The sequence below is a fragment of the Eubalaena glacialis genome, chromosome 18 (assembly GCF_028564815.1).
Source record: "Eubalaena glacialis isolate mEubGla1 chromosome 18, mEubGla1.1.hap2.+ XY, whole genome shotgun sequence".
Lineage (NCBI taxonomy): Eukaryota > Metazoa > Chordata > Mammalia > Artiodactyla > Balaenidae > Eubalaena > Eubalaena glacialis.
This window is the reverse complement of record NC_083733.1, coordinates 40,070,149-40,087,315: the sequence shown is the minus strand read 5'-3', so window position 1 is coordinate 40,087,315 and position 17,167 is coordinate 40,070,149.

Here is a 17,167-nt window from a genome sequence, read left to right as displayed (position 1 = left end):
GACCATGACTGAGGTTTGATTGTGGAACCTGTGGCCTGGGAACATGACATCTGTTTGACTCTGGAGCCCTGTGGCCTGGGAACATGACATCGGTTGGCTTCTAGAACCCTGTGGCCTGGGAACATGACATCGGTTTGATTGTATAACCCTGTGGCCTGGGAACATGATATCGATTGGATTCTGGTAACCTTTGGCCTGGGAACATGACAACGGTTGGATTCTGGATCCCTGTGGCCTCGGAACATGACTGAGGCTTGATTGTGGACCCTGTGTCCTGGGAACATGACATCGGTTTGATTCTGTGACCCTGTGGCCTGGGAAGATGACATCAGTTGGATTCTGGAACCCTCTCGCCTGGGAACATGACTGAGGGTTGATTCTGGAACCCTGTGGCCTGGGAACATGACTGAAGTTTGATTCTGAAATTCTGTGTCCTGGGAACATGACTGAGGTTTGATGGTGGAACCCTGTGGCCTGGGAACATGACAGAGGTTTTATTGTGATAAATTGTGGCCTGGGAATATGACTGAGGTTTGATTGTGGAATTCTGTGGACTGGGAACATGACTGAGATTTGATTCTGGAACCCTGTGGCCTGGGAACATGACTGAGGCTTGATTCTGGAACCCTGTGGCCTGGGAACATGACTCAGGTTTGATTCTGGTACTCTCTGGCCTGAGAACATCACTGAGATTAGCTTCTGGAACCCTGTGGCCTGGGAACATGACTGAGGTTAAATTGTGGAACCTGTGGCCTGGGAACATGACATCCGTTTGACTCTGGAACCCTGTGGCCTGGGAACATGATATCGATTGGACTCTGGAAACCTGTGGCCTGGAACATGACTGAGGATTGAATCTCGAACACTGTGGCCTGGGAAAATGACTGAGGTTTGATCCTGGAACCATGTGGCCTGGAAATATGATTAAGGTTTGCTTCTGGAAACCTGTGGCCTAGGAACAAGACGGAGGTTTGAATCTACAACCCTGTGGCCTGGGAACATGACTGAGGTTTGATTGTGGAACCCTGTGCCCTAGGAATATGACTGAAGTTTGATTCTGGAAGCCTGTGTCCTGGGAACATGTCTGAGGCATGATTCTAGAACCCTGTGGCCTTGGAAAATGACTGAGGTTTGATAGTGTTACCCTGTGGCCTGGCAATATGACTGAGGCTTGATTCTAGAACCCTCTTGCCTGGGAACATGACATCAGTTGGATTCTGGGACCCTGTGGCCTGGGAACATGACTGAGGTTTGATTCTGGAACCCTGTGGCCTTGGAACATGACATCAGTTGGATTCTGGAACCCTGTGGTCTGGGAACATGACTGAGGTTTGCTTCTGGAACCCTGTGGCTTAGGAATATGACATCAGTTGGATTCTGGAACCCTGTGGTCTGGCAACATAACTGAGGGTTGATTCTGTAACCCTGTGGCCTGGGAACATGCCTTACGTTTGATTGTGGAACCCTGTGGCCCGGGAACATGACTGAGGTTTGATTCTGGAACCCTGTGGCCTGGGAACATGACTGAGGTTTCGTTGTGGATCCCTGTGGACTGGGAACATTACTGAGGTTTGATTCTGGAACCCTATGGCCTAGAAAAATGACTGAGGCTTGATTGTGGAACCCTGTCATCTGAGAACATGACTGAGGTTTGATTGTGGAACCCTCTGTCCTGGGAACATGACTGAGGTTTGATTGTGGAACCCTGTGTCCTGGGAACATGACTGAGGTTTGATTCTAGAACACTCTGGCCTGGGAACATGACTAAGGTTTGATTGTGGAACCCTACGGCCTGTCAACATGACTCAGGTTTGATTCTGGACCCCTGTGGCCTGGGAACATGACTGAGGGTTGATTGTGGAACCCTGTGTCCTGGCAGCATGACATCAGTTGGATTCTGGAACCCTGTGGCCTGGGAATATGACTGAGGTTTGATTGTGGAACCCTCTGGCCTAGGAACATGACTGAGGCTTGGTGCCTGTACCCTGTGGTTGGGAACCTGACTAAGGTTTGATTCTGGACCCCTGTGTCCCGGGAGCAGGACTGAGATTTGATACTGGAACCCTTTGGCCTAGGACCATGACTGAGGTTTGATTGTGGAACCTGTGGCCTGGGAACATGACATCTGTTTGACTCTGGAGCCCTGTGGCCTGGGAACATGACATCGGTTGGCTTCTAGAACCCTGTGGCCTGGGAACATGACATCGGTTTGATTGTATAACCCTGTGGCCTGGGAACATGATATCGATTGGATTCTGGTAACCTTTGGCCTGGGAACATGACAACGGTTGGATTCTGGATCCCTGTGGCCTCGGAACATGACTGAGGCTTGATTGTGGACCCTGTGTCCTGGGAACATGACATCGGTTTGATTCTGTGACCCTGTGGCCTGGGAAGATGACATCAGTTGGATTCTGGAACCCTCTCGCCTGGGAACATGACTGAGGGTTGATTCTGGAACCCTGTGGCCTGGGAACATGACTGAAGTTTGATTCTGAAATTCTGTGTCCTGGGAACATGACTGAGGTTTGATGGTGGAACCCTGTGGCCTGGGAACATGACAGAGGTTTTATTGTGATAAATTGTGGCCTGGGAATATGACTGAGGTTTGATTGTGGAATTCTGTGGACTGGGAACATGACTGAGATTTGATTCTGGAACCCTGTGGCCTGGGAACATGACTGAGGCTTGATTCTGGAACCCTGTGGCCTGGGAACATGACTCAGGTTTGATTCTGGTACTCTCTGGCCTGAGAACATCACTGAGATTAGCTTCTGGAACCCTGTGGCCTGGGAACATGACTGAGGTTAAATTGTGGAACCTGTGGCCTGGGAACATGACATCCGTTTGACTCTGGAACCCTGTGGCCTGGGAACATGATATCGATTGGACTCTGGAAACCTGTGGCCTGGAACATGACTGAGGATTGAATCTCGAACACTGTGGCCTGGGAAAATGACTGAGGTTTGATCCTGGAACCATGTGGCCTGGAAATATGATTAAGGTTTGCTTCTGGAAACCTGTGGCCTAGGAACAAGACGGAGGTTTGAATCTACAACCCTGTGGCCTGGGAACATGACTGAGGTTTGATTGTGGAACCCTGTGCCCTAGGAATATGACTGAAGTTTGATTCTGGAAGCCTGTGTCCTGGGAACATGTCTGAGGCATGATTCTAGAACCCTGTGGCCTTGGAAAATGACTGAGGTTTGATAGTGTTACCCTGTGGCCTGGCAATATGACTGAGGCTTGATTCTAGAACCCTCTTGCCTGGGAACATGACATCAGTTGGATTCTGGGACCCTGTGGCCTGGGAACATGACTGAGGTTTGATTCTGGAACCCTGTGGCCTTGGAACATGACATCAGTTGGATTCTGGAACCCTGTGGTCTGGGAACATGACTGAGGTTTGCTTCTGGAACCCTGTGGCTTAGGAATATGACATCAGTTGGATTCTGGAACCCTGTGGTCTGGCAACATAACTGAGGGTTGATTCTGTAACCCTGTGGCCTGGGAACATGCCTTACGTTTGATTGTGGAACCCTGTGGCCCGGGAACATGACTGAGGTTTGATTCTGGAACCCTGTGGCCTGGGAACATGACTGAGGTTTCGTTGTGGATCCCTGTGGACTGGGAACATTACTGAGGTTTGATTCTGGAACCCTATGGCCTAGAAAAATGACTGAGGCTTGATTGTGGAACCCTGTCATCTGAGAACATGACTGAGGTTTGATTGTGGAACCCTCTGTCCTGGGAACATGACTGTGGTTTGATGATTGTACCCTGTGTCCTGGCAACATGACTGAGGTTTGTTTCTAAAACCTGCGGCCTGGGAACATGACTGAGGCTTCATTCTTGAACCCTGTGGCCTGGGAAAATGACTGAGGTTTGATTCTGGAACCCTGTAGCCTGGGAACTTGGCTGAGCTTTCATTCTGGACCCCTGTTGCCTGGGAACATGATTTAGGTTTGATTCGGGAACCCTGTGACCTGGGAACATTATGGAGGTTTGATTCTGGAATCCTGTGGCCTGGGAACATGACTGAGGTTTGATTGTGGAACCCTGTGCCCTAGGAATATGACTGAGGTTTGATTCTGGAAGCCTGTGGCCAGGGAACATGTCTGAGGCATGATTGTTGGAAGCCTGTGGCCTGGGAAAATGACTGAGGTTTGATGGTGTTACCCTGTGGCCTGGCAATATGACTGAGGTTTGATTCTGGAACCCTGTGGCCTGGGAACATGACTGAGGTTTGATTCTGGAACGCTGTGGCCTGGCAACATGACATCAGTTGGATTCTGGAACCCTGTGGCCTGGGAACATGACTGAGGTTTGATTCTGGAACCCTGTGGCTTGGGAATATGACATCAGTTGGATTCTGGAACCCTGTGGTCTGGCAACATAACTGAGGTTTGATTCTGGAACCCTGTGGCCTGGGAACATGACTTAAGTTTGATTGTGGAACTCTGAGGCCTGGAACAGACTGAGGTTTGATTCTGGCACCCTGTGGCCTGGGAACATGACTGAGGTTTGATTGTGGAACCCTGTGTCCTGGGAACATGACTGAGGTTTGATTCTAGAACACTCTGGCCTGGGAACATGACTAAGGTTTGATTGTGGAACCCTACGGCCTGTCAACATGACTCAGGTTTGATTCTGGACCCCTGTGGCCTGGGAACATGACTGAGGGTTGATTGTGGAACCCTGTGTCCTGGCAGCATGACATCAGTTGGATTCTGGAACCCTGTGGCCTGGGAATATGACTTAGGTTTGATTCTGGGACCCTGTGGCCTGGCAACATGAGTGAGGTTTGATTCTTGAACTCTGTTGCCTGGGAAAGTGCCTGACGTTTGATTCTGGAATTCTGCAGCCTGGGAACATGACTGAGCTTTCATTCTGGAACCCTGTGGCCTGGGAACATGATATCAGTTGGATTCTGGAACCCTGTGGCCTGGGCACATGAGTGAAGGTTGATTCTGGAATCCTGTGGCCTCGGAATATGACTTACATTTGATTGTGGAAACCTGTGGCCTGGGAACATGACTGAGGTTTGATTCTGGAACCCTGTGGCCTGGCAACATGACTGAGGTTTGATTTTGGAAGCATGTGGCCTGGGAATATGACTGAGGTTTTATTCTGGAACCCTCTGCCCTGGGAATATGACTGAGGCTTGATTGTGGAAACCTGTCATCTGGGAACAAGACTGAGGTTTGACTGTGGATCCCTCTGGCCTGGGAACATGAATGAGGTTTGATGGTGGAAACCCCTGGCCTGGGACCATGACTGAGGCTTGATTTTGGTACCCTGTGGCCTGGGAACCTGACTGAGGTTTGATTCTGGAACCCTGTGGCCTGGGAACATGACTGAGATTTGATTCTGTAAACCTGGAGCCTGGGAACATGACTGAGCTTTCATTCTGTAACCCTGTGGCTTGGAAACATGACTGAAGTTTGATTCTGGAAACCTGTGACCTGGGAACTTTATTGAGGTTTGATTCTAGAACCCTGTGTCCTGGGAACATGACTGACGTTTTATTGTGAAAAATTGTGGCCTGGGAATATGACTGAGTTGTGATTGTGGAATTCTGTGGACTGGGAAAATGACTGATATTTGATTCTGGAACGCTGTGGCCTGGGAACATGACTGAGGATTTATTCTGGAACCCTGTGGCCTGGGAACATGACTCAGGTTTGATTCTTGAACCCTGAGGACTGGGAACATGACTGAGGTATGACTGTGGAAACATGAATCCTGGGAACATGACTGAGGCTTTATTCTGGTACCCTGTGGCCTGGGAACATGACTGAGGTTTGATTCTTGAAATCTGTTGCCTGAGAACGTACCTGAAGTTTGATTCTGGAACCCTGTGTCCTGGGAACATGACTGAGGTTTGATTGTGGAACCCTCTGGCCTAGGAACATGACTGAGGCTTGGTACCTGTACCCTGTGGTTGGGAACCTGACTAAGGTTTGATTCTGGACCCCTGTGTCCCGGGAGCATGACTGAGATTTGATACTGGAACCCTTTGGCCTAGGACCATGACTGAGGTTTGATTGTGGAACCTGTGGCCTGGGAACATGACATCTGTTTGACTCTGGAGCCCTGTGGCCTGGGAACATGACATCGGTTGGCTTCTAGAACCCTGTGGCCTGGGAACATGACATCGGTTTGATTGTATAACCCTGTGGCCTGGGAACATGATATCGATTGGATTCTGGTAACCTTTGGCCTGGGAACATGACAACGGTTGGATTCTGGATCCCTGTGGCCTCGGAACATGACTGAGGCTTGATTGTGGACCCTGTGTCCTGGGAACATGACATCGGTTTGATTCTGTGACCCTGTGGCCTGGGAAGATGACATCAGTTGGATTCTGGAACCCTCTCGCCTGGGAACATGACTGAGGGTTGATTCTGGAACCCTGTGGCCTGGGAACATGACTGAAGTTTGATTCTGAAATTCTGTGTCCTGGGAACATGACTGAGGTTTGATGGTGGAACCCTGTGGCCTGGGAACATGACAGAGGTTTTATTGTGATAAATTGTGGCCTGGGAATATGACTGAGGTTTGATTGTGGAATTCTGTGGACTGGGAACATGACTGAGATTTGATTCTGGAACCCTGTGGCCTGGGAACATGACTGAGGCTTGATTCTGGAACCCTGTGGCCTGGGAACATGACTCAGGTTTGATTCTGGTACTCTCTGGCCTGAGAACATCACTGAGATTAGCTTCTGGAACCCTGTGGCCTGGGAACATGACTGAGGTTAAATTGTGGAACCTGTGGCCTGGGAACATGACATCCGTTTGACTCTGGAACCCTGTGGCCTGGGAACATGATATCGATTGGACTCTGGAAACCTGTGGCCTGGAACATGACTGAGGATTGAATCTCGAACACTGTGGCCTGGGAAAATGACTGAGGTTTGATCCTGGAACCATGTGGCCTGGAAATATGATTAAGGTTTGCTTCTGGAAACCTGTGGCCTAGGAACAAGACGGAGGTTTGAATCTGCAACCCTGTGGCCTGGGAACATGACTGAGGTTTGATTGTGGAACCCTGTGCCCTAGGAATATGACTGAAGTTTGATTCTGGAAGCCTGTGGCCTGGGAACATGTCTGAGGCATGATTCTAGAACCCTGTGGCCTTGGAAAATGACTGAGGTTTGATAGTGTTACCCTGTGGCCTGGCAATATGACTGAGGCTTGATTCTGGAACCCTCTTGCCTGGGAACATGACATCAGTTGGATTCTGGGACCCTGTGGCCTGGGAACATGACTGAGGTTTGATTCTGGAACCCTGTGGCCTTGGAACATGACATCAGTTGGATTCTGGAACCCTGTGGTCTGGGAACATGACTGAGGTTTGCTTCTGGAACCCTGTGGCTTAGGAATATGACATCAGTTGGATTCTGGAACCCTGTGGTCTGGCAACATAACTGAGGGTTGATTCTGTAACCCTGTGTCCTGGGAACATGCCTTACGTTTGATTGTGGAACCCTGTGGCCCGGGAACATGACTGAGGTTTGATTCTGGAATTGTCTTGCCTGGGAACATGCCTGAAGTTTGATTCTGGAACCCTGTGGCCTGGGAACATGACTGAGGTTTGATTGTGGAACCCTCTGGCTTGGGAACATGACTGAGGCTTGATTCTGGAACCCTGCGGCCTGGGAACATGATATCAGTTGGATTCTGGAACCCTGTGGCCTGGGCACATGAGTGAAGGTTGATTCTGGAATCCTGTGGCCTCGGAATATGACTTACATTTGATTGTGGAAACCTGTGGCCTGGGAACATGACTGAGGTTTGATTCTGGAACCCTGTGGCCTGGGAACATGACTGAGGTTAGATTGTGGTCATCCCAAATGACTTACATTTGATTGTGGAAATCTGTGGCCTGGGAACATGACTGAGGTTTGATTCTGGAACCCTGTGGCCTGGCAACATGACTGAGGTTTGATTTTGGAAGCATGTGGCCTGGGAATATGACTGAGGTTTTATTCTGGAACCCTCTGCCCTGGGAATATGACTGAGGCTTGATTGTGGAAACCTGTCATCTGGGAACCAGACTGAGGTTTGACTGTGGATCCCTCTGGCCTGGGAACATGAATGAGGTTTGATGGTGGAAACCCCTGGCCTGGGACCATGACTGAGGCTTGATTTTGGTACCCTGTGGCCTGGGAACCTGACTGAGGTTTGATTCTGGAACCCTGTGGCCTGGGAACATGACTGAGATTTGATTCTGTAAACCTGGAGCCTGGGAACATGACTGAGCTTTCATTCTGTAACCCTGTGGCTTGGAAACATGACTGAAGTTTGATTCTGGAAACCTGTGACCTGGGAACTTTATTGAGGTTTGATTCTAGAACCTTGTGTCCTGGGAACATGACTGACGTTTTATTGTGAAAAATTGTGGCCTGGGAATATGACTGAGTTGTGATTGTGGAATTCTGTGGACTGGGAAAATGACTGATATTTGATTCTGGAACGCTGTGGCCTGGGAACATGACTGAGGATTTATTCTGGAACCCTGTGGCCTGGGAACATGACTCAGGTTTGATTCTTGAACCCTGAGGACTGGGAACATGACTGAGGTATGACTGTGGAAACATGAATCCTGGGAACATGACTGAGGCTTTATTCTGGTACCCTGTGGCCTGGGAACATGACTGAGGTTTGATTCTTGAAATCTGTTGCCTGAGAACGTACCTGAAGTTTGATTCTGGAACCCTGTGTCCTGGGAACATGACTGAGGTTTGATTGTGGAACCCTCTGGCCTAGGAACATGACTGAGGCTTGGTACCTGTACCCTGTGGTTGGGAACCTGACTAAGGTTTGATTCTGGACCCCTGTGTCCCGGGAGCATGACTGAGATTTGATACTGGAACCCTTTGGCCTAGGACCATGACTGAGGTTTGATTGTGGAACCTGTGGCCTGGGAACATGACATCTGTTTGACTCTGGAGCCCTGTGGCCTGGGAACATGACATCGGTTGGCTTCTAGAACCCTGTGGCCTGGGAACATGACATCGGTTTGATTGTATAACCCTGTGGCCTGGGAACATGATATCGATTGGATTCTGGTAACCTTTGGCCTGGGAACATGACAACGGTTGGATTCTGGATCCCTGTGGCCTCGGAACATGACTGAGGCTTGATTGTGGACCCTGTGTCCTGGGAACATGACATCGGTTTGATTCTGTGACCCTGTGGCCTGGGAAGATGACATCAGTTGGATTCTGGAACCCTCTCGCCTGGGAACATGACTGAGGGTTGATTCTGGAACCCTGTGGCCTGGGAACATGACTGAAGTTTGATTCTGAAATTCTGTGTCCTGGGAACATGACTGAGGTTTGATGGTGGAACCCTGTGGCCTGGGAACATGACAGAGGTTTTATTGTGATAAATTGTGGCCTGGGAATATGACTGAGGTTTGATTGTGGAATTCTGTGGACTGGGAACATGACTGAGATTTGATTCTGGAACCCTGTGGCCTGGGAACATGACTGAGGTTTTATTCTGGAACCCTGTGGCCTGGGAAAATGACTCAGGTTTGATTCTGGTACTCTCTGGCCTGAGAACATCACTGAGATTAGCTTCTGGATCCCTGTGGCCTGGGAACATGACTGAGGTTAAATTGTGGAACCTGTGGCCTGGGAACATGACATCCGTTTGACTCTGGAACCCTGTGGCCTGGGAACATGATATCGATTGGACTCTGGAAACCTGTGGCCTGGAACATGACTGAGGATTGAATCTCGAACACTGTGGCCTGGGAAAATGACTGAGGTTTGATCCTGGAACCATGTGGCCTGGAAATATGATTAAGGTTTGCTTCTGGAAACCTGTGGCCTAGGAACAAGACGGAGGTTTGAATCTGCAACCCTGTGGCCTGGGAACATGACTGAGGTTTGATTGTGGAACCCTGTGCCCTAGGAATATGACTGAAGTTTGATTCTGGAAGCCTGTGGCCTGGGAACATGTCTGAGGCATGATTCTAGAACCCTGTGGCCTTGGAAAATGACTGAGGTTTGATAGTGTTACCCTGTGGCCTGGCAATATGACTGAGGCTTGATTCTGGAACCCTCTTGCCTGGGAACATGACATCAGTTGGATTCTGGGACCCTGTGGCCTGGGAACATGACTGAGGTTTGATTCTGGAACCCTGTGGCCTTGGTACATGACATCAGTTGGATTCTGGAACCCTGTGGTCTGGGAACATGACTGAGGTTTGCTTCTGGAACCCTGTGGCTTAGGAATATGACATCAGTTGGATTCTGGAACCCTGTGGTCTGGCAACATAACTGAGGGTTGATTCTGTAACCCTGTGGCCTGGGAACATGCCTTACGTTTGATTGTGGAACCCTGTGGCCTGGGAACATGACTGAGGTTTGATTCTGGAACCCTGTGGCCTGGGAACATGACTGAGGTTTGGTTGTGGATCCCTGTGGACTGGGAACATTACTGAGGTTTGATTCTGGAACCCTATGGCCTAGAAAAATGACTGAGGCTTGATTGTGGAACCCTGTCATCTGAGAACATGACTGAGGTTTGATTGTGGAACCCTCTGTCCTGGGAACATGACTGTGGTTTGATGATTGTACCCTGTGTCCTGGCAACATGACTGAGGTTTGTTTCTAAAACCTGCGGCCTGGGAACATGACTGAGGCTTCATTCTTGAACCCTGTGGCCTGGGAAAATGACTGAGGTTTGATTCTGGAACCCTGTAGCCTGGGAACTTGGCTGAGCTTTCATTCTGGACCCCTGTTGCCTGGGAACATGATTTAGGTTTGATTCGGGAACCCTGTGACCTGGGAACATTATGGAGGTTTGATTCTGGAATCCTGTGGCCTGGGAACATGACTGAGGTTGGATTGTGGAACCCTGTGCCCTAGGAATATGACTGAGGTTTGATTCTGGAAGCCTGTGGCCAGGGAACATGTCTGAGGCATGATTGTGGAAGCCTGTGGCCTGGGAAAATGACTGAGGTTTGATGGTGTTACCCTGTGGCCTGGCAATATGACTGAGGTTTGATTCTGGAACCCTGTGGCCTGGGAACATGACTGAGGTTTGATTCTGGAACGCTGTGGCCTGGCAACATGACATCAGTTGGATTCTGGAACCCTGTGGCCTGGGAACATGACTGAGGTTTGATTCTGGAACCCTGTGGCTTGGGAATATGACATCAGTTGGATTCTGGAACCCTGTGGTCTGGCAACATAACTGAGGTTTGATTCTGGAACCCTGTGGCCTGGGAACATGACTTAAGTTTGATTGTGGAACTCTGAGGCCTGGAACAGACTGAGGTTTGATTCTGGCACCCTGTGGCCTGGGAACATGACTGAGGTTTGATTGTGGAACCCTGTGTCCTGGGAACATGACTGAGGTTTGATTCTAGAACACTCTGGCCTGGGAACATGACTAAGGTTTGATTGTGGAACCCTACGGCCTGTCAACATGACTCAGGTTTGATTCTGGACCCCTGTGGCCTGGGAACATGACTGAGGGTTGATTGTGGAACCCTGTGTCCTGGCAGCATGACATCAGTTGGATTCTGGAACCCTGTGGCCTGGGAATATGACTTAGGTTTGATTCTGGGACCCTGTGGCCTGGCAACATGAGTGAGGTTTGATTCTTGAACTCTGTTGCCTGGGAAAGTGCCTGACGTTTGATTCTGGAATTCTGCAGCCTGGGAACATGACTGAGCTTTCATTCTGGAACCCTGTGGCCTGGGAACATGATATCAGTTGGATTCTGGAACCCTGTGGCCTGGGCACATGAGTGAAGGTTGATTCTGGAATCCTGTGGCCTCGGAATATGACTTACATTTGATTGTGGAAACCTGTGGCCTGGGAACATGACTGAGGTTTGATTCTGGAACCCTGTGGCCTGGGAACATGACTGAGGTTTGATTTTGGAAGCATGTGGCCTGGGAATATGACTGAGGTTTTATTCTGGAACCCTCTGCCCTGGGAATATGACTGAGGCTTGATTGTGGAAACCTGTCATCTGGGAACAAGACTGAGGTTTCACTGTGGATCCCTCTGGCCTGGGAACATGAATGAGGTTTGATGGTGGAAATCCCTGGGCTGGGACCATGACTGAGGCTTGATTTTGGTACCCTGTGGCCTGGGAACATGACTGAGATTTGATTCTGTAAACCTGGAGCCTGGGAACATGACTGAGCTTTCATTCTGTAACCCTGTGGCTTGGAAACATGACTGAAGTTTGATTCTGGAAACCTGTGACCTTGGAACTTTATTGAGGTTTGATTCTAGAACCCTGTGTCCTGGGAAGATGACTGACGTTTTATTGTGAAAAATTGTGGCCTGGGAATATGACTGAGTTGTGATTGTGGAATTCTGTGGACTGGGAAAATGACTGATATTTGATTCTGGAACGCTGTGGCCTGGGAACATGACTGAGGATTTATTCTGGAACCCTGTGGCCTGGGAACATGACTCAGGTTTGATTCTTGAACCCTGAGGACTGGGAACATGACTGAGGTATGACTGTGGAAACATGAATCCTGGGAACATGACTGAGGCTTTATTCTGGTACCCTGTGGCCTGGGAACATGACTGAGGTTTGATTCTTGAAATCTGTTGCCTGAGAACGTACCTGAAGTTTGATTCTGGAACCCTGTGTCCTGGGAACATGACTGAGGTTTGATTGTGGAACCCTCTGGCCTAGGAACATGACTGAGGCTTGGTACCTGTACCCTGTGGTTGGGAACCTGACTAAGGTTTGATTCTGGACCCCTGTGTCCCGGGAACATGACTGAGATTTGATACTGGAACCCTTTGGCCTAGGACCATGACTGAGGTTTGATTGTGGAACCTGTGGCCTGGGAACATGACATCTGTTTGACTCTGGAGCCCTGTGGCCTGGGAACATGACATCGGTTGGCTTCTAGAACCCTGTGGCCTCGGAACATGACATCGGTTTGATTGTATAACCCTGTGGCCTGGGAACATGATATCGATTGGATTCTGGTAACCTTTGGCCTGGGAACATGACTGAGATTTGATTCTGGAACCCTGTGGCCTGGGAACATGACTGAGGCTTGATTCTGGAACCCTGTGGCCTGGGAACTTGACTCAGGTTTGATTCTGGTACTCTCTGGCCTGAGAATATCACTGAGATTAGCTTCTGGAACCCTGTGGCCTGGGAACATGACTGAGGTTAAATTGTGGAACCTGTGGCCTGGGAACATGACATCCGTTTGACTCTGGAACCCTGTGGCCTGGGAACATGATATCGATTGGACTCTGGAAACCTGTGGCCTGGAACATGACTGAGGATTGAATCTCGAACACTGTGGCCTGGGAAAATGACTGAGGTTTGATCCTGGAACCATGTGGCCTGGAAATATGATTAAGGTTTGCTTCTGGAAACCTGTGGCCTAGGAACAAGACGGAGGTTTGAATCTGCAACCCTGTGGCCTGGGAACATGACTGAGGTTTGATTGTGGAACCCTGTGCCCTAGGAATATGACTGAAGTTTGATTCTGGAAGCCTGTGGCCTGGGAACATGTCTGAGGCATGATTCTAGAACCCTGTGGCCTTGGAAAATGACTGAGGTTTGATAGTGTTACCCTGTGGCCTGGCAATATGACTGAGGCTTGATTCTGGAACCCTCTTGCCTGGGAACATGACATCAGTTGGATTCTGGGACCCTGTGGCCTGGGAACATGACTGAGGTTTGATTCTGGAACCCTGTGGCCTTGGAACATGACATCAGTTGGATTCTGGAACCCTGTGGTCTGGGAACATGACTGAGGTTTGCTTCTGGAACCCTGTGGCTTAGGAATATGACATCAGTTGGATTCTGGAACCCTGTGGTCTGGCAACATAACTGAGGGTTGATTCTGTAACCCTGTGGCCTGGGAACATGCCTTACGTTTGATTGTGGAACCCTGTGGGCCGGGAACATGACTGAGGTTTGATTCTGGAACCCTGTGGCCTGGGAACATGACTGAGGTTTGGTTGTGGATCCCTGTGGACTGGGAACATTACTGAGGTTTGATTCTGGAACCCTATGGCCTAGAAAAATGACTGAGGCTTGATTGTGGAACCCTGTCATCTGAGAACATGACTGAGGTTTGATTGTGGAACCCTCTGTCCTGGGAACATGACTGTGGTTTGATGATTGTACCCTGTGTCCTGGCAACATGACTGAGGTTTGTTTCTAAAACCTGCGGCCTGGGAACGTGACTGAGGTTTGATTGTGGAACCCTGTGCCCTAGGAATATGACTGAGGTTTGATTCTGGAAGCCTGTGGCCAGGGAACATGTCTGAGGCATGATTGTTGGAAGCCTGTGGCCTGGGAAAATGACTGAGGTTTGATGGTGTTACCCTGTGGCCTGGCAATATGACTGAGGTTTGATTCTGGAACCCTGTGGCCTGGGAACATGACTGAGGTTTGATTCTGGAACGCTGTGGCCTGGCAACATGACATCAGTTGGATTCTGGAACCCTGTGGCCTGGGAACATGACTTAAGTTTGATTGTGGAACTCTGAGGCCTGGAACAGACTGAGGTTTGATTCTGGCACCCTGTGGCCTGGGAACATGACTGAGGTTTGATTGTGGAACCCTGTGTCCTGGGAACATGACTGAGGTTTGATTCTAGAACACTCTGGCCTGGGAACATGACTAAGGTTTGATTGTGGAACCCTACGGCCTGTCAACATGACTCAGGTTTGATTCTGGACCCCTGTGGCCTGGGAACATGACTGAGGGTTGATTGTGGAACCCTGTGTCCTGGCAGCATGACATCAGTTGGATTCTGGAACCCTGTGGCCTGGGAATATGACTGAGGTTTGATTGTGGAACCCTCTGGCCTAGGAACATGACTGAGGCTTGGTACCTGTACCCTGTGGTTGGGAACCTGACTAAGGTTTGATTCTGGACCCCTGTGTCCCGGGAGCAGGACTGAGATTTGATACTGGAACCCTTTGGCCTAGGACCATGACTGAGGTTTGATTGTGGAACCTGTGGCCTGGGAACATGACATCTGTTTGACTCTGGAGCCCTGTGGCCTGGGAACATGACATCGGTTGGCTTCTAGAACCCTGTGGCCTGGGAACATGACATCGGTTTGATTGTATAACCCTGTGGCCTGGGAACATGATATCGATTGGATTCTGGTAACCTTTGGCCTGGGAACATGACAACGGTTGGATTCTGGATCCCTGTGGCCTAGGAACATGACTGAGGCTTGATTGTGGACCCTGTGTCCTGGGAACATGACATCGGTTTGATTCTGTGACCCTGTGGCCTGGGAAGATGACATCAGTTGGATTCTGGAACCCTCTCGCCTGGGAACATGACTGAGGGTTGATTCTGGAACCCTGTGGCCTGGGAACATGACTGAAGTTTGATTCTGAAATTCTGTGTCCTGGGAACATGACTGAGGTTTGATGGTGGAACCCTGTGGCCTGGGAACATGACAGAGGTTTTATTGTGATAAATTGTGGCCTGGGAATATGACTGAGGTTTGATTGTGGAATTCTGTGGACTGGGAACATGACTGAGATTTGATTCTGGAACCCTGTGGCCTGGGAACATGACTGAGGCTTTATTCTGGAACCCTGTGGCCTGGGAACATGACTCAGGTTTGATTCTGGTACTCTCTGGCCTGAGAACATCACTGAGATTAGCTTCTGGAACCCTGTGGCCTGGGAACATGACTGAGGTTAAATTGTGGAACCTGTGGCCTGGGAACATGACATCCGTTTGACTCTGGAACCCTGTGGCCTGGGAACATGATATCGATTGGACTCTGGAAACCTGTGGCCTGGAACATGACTGAGGATTGAATCTCGAACACTGTGGCCTGGGAAAATGACTGAGGTTTGATCCTGGAACCATGTGGCCTGGAAATATGATTAAGGTTTGCTTCTGGAAACCTGTGGCCTAGGAACAAGACGGAGGTTTGAATCTGCAACCCTGTGGCCTGGGAACATGACTGAGGTTTGATTGTGGAACCCTGTGCCCTAGGAATATGACTGAAGTTTGATTCTGGAAGCCTGTGGCCTGGGAACATGTCTGAGGCATGATTCTAGAACCCTGTGGCCTTGGAAAATGACTGAGGTTTGATAGTGTTGCCCTGTGGCCTGGCAATATGACTGAGGCTTGATTCTGGAACCCTCTTGCCTGGGAACATGACATCAGTTGGATTCTGGGACCCTGTGGCCTGGGAACATGACTGAGGTTTGATTCTGGAACCCTGTGGCCTTGGAACATGACATCAGTTGGATTCTGGAACCCTGTGGTCTGGGAACATGACTGAGGTTTGCTTCTGGAACCCTGTGGCTTAGGAATATGACATCAGTTGGATTCTGGAACCCTGTGGTCTGGCAACATAACTGAGGGTTGATTCTGTAACCCTGTGGCCTGGGAACATGCCTTACGTTTGATTGTGGAACCCTGTGGCCCGGGAACATGACTGAGGTTTGATTCTGGAACCCTGTGGCCTGGGAACATGACTGAGGTTTGGTTGTGGATCCCTGTGGACTGGGAACATTACTGAGGTTTGATTCTGGAACCCTATGGCCTAGAAAAATGACTGAGGCTTGATTGTGGAACCCTGTCATCTGAGAACATGACTGAGGTTTGATTGTGGAACCCTCTGTCCTGGGAACATGACTGTGGTTTGATGATTGTACCCTGTGTCCTGGCAACATGACTGAGGTTTGTTTCTAAAACCTGCGGCCTGGGAACATGACTGAGGCTTCATTCTTGAACCCTGTGGCCTGGGAAAATGACTGAGGTTTGATTCTGGAACCCTGTAGCCTGGGAACTTGGCTGAGCTTTCATTCTGGACCCCTGTTGCCTGGGAACATGATTTAGGTTTGATTCGGGAACCCTGTGACCTGGGAACATTATGGAGGTTTGATTCTGGAATCCTGTGGCCTGGGAACATGACTGAGGTTTGATTGTGGAACCCTGTGCCCTAGGAATATGACTGAGGTTTGATTCTGGAAGCCTGTGACCAGGGAACATGTCTGAGGCATGATTGTTGGAAGCCTGTGGCCTGGGAAAATGACTGAGGTTTGATGGTGTTACCCTGTGGCCTGGCAATATGACTGAGGTTTGATTCTGGAACCCTGTGGCCTGGGAACATGACTGAGGTTTGATTCTGGAACGCTGTGGCCTGGCAACATGACATC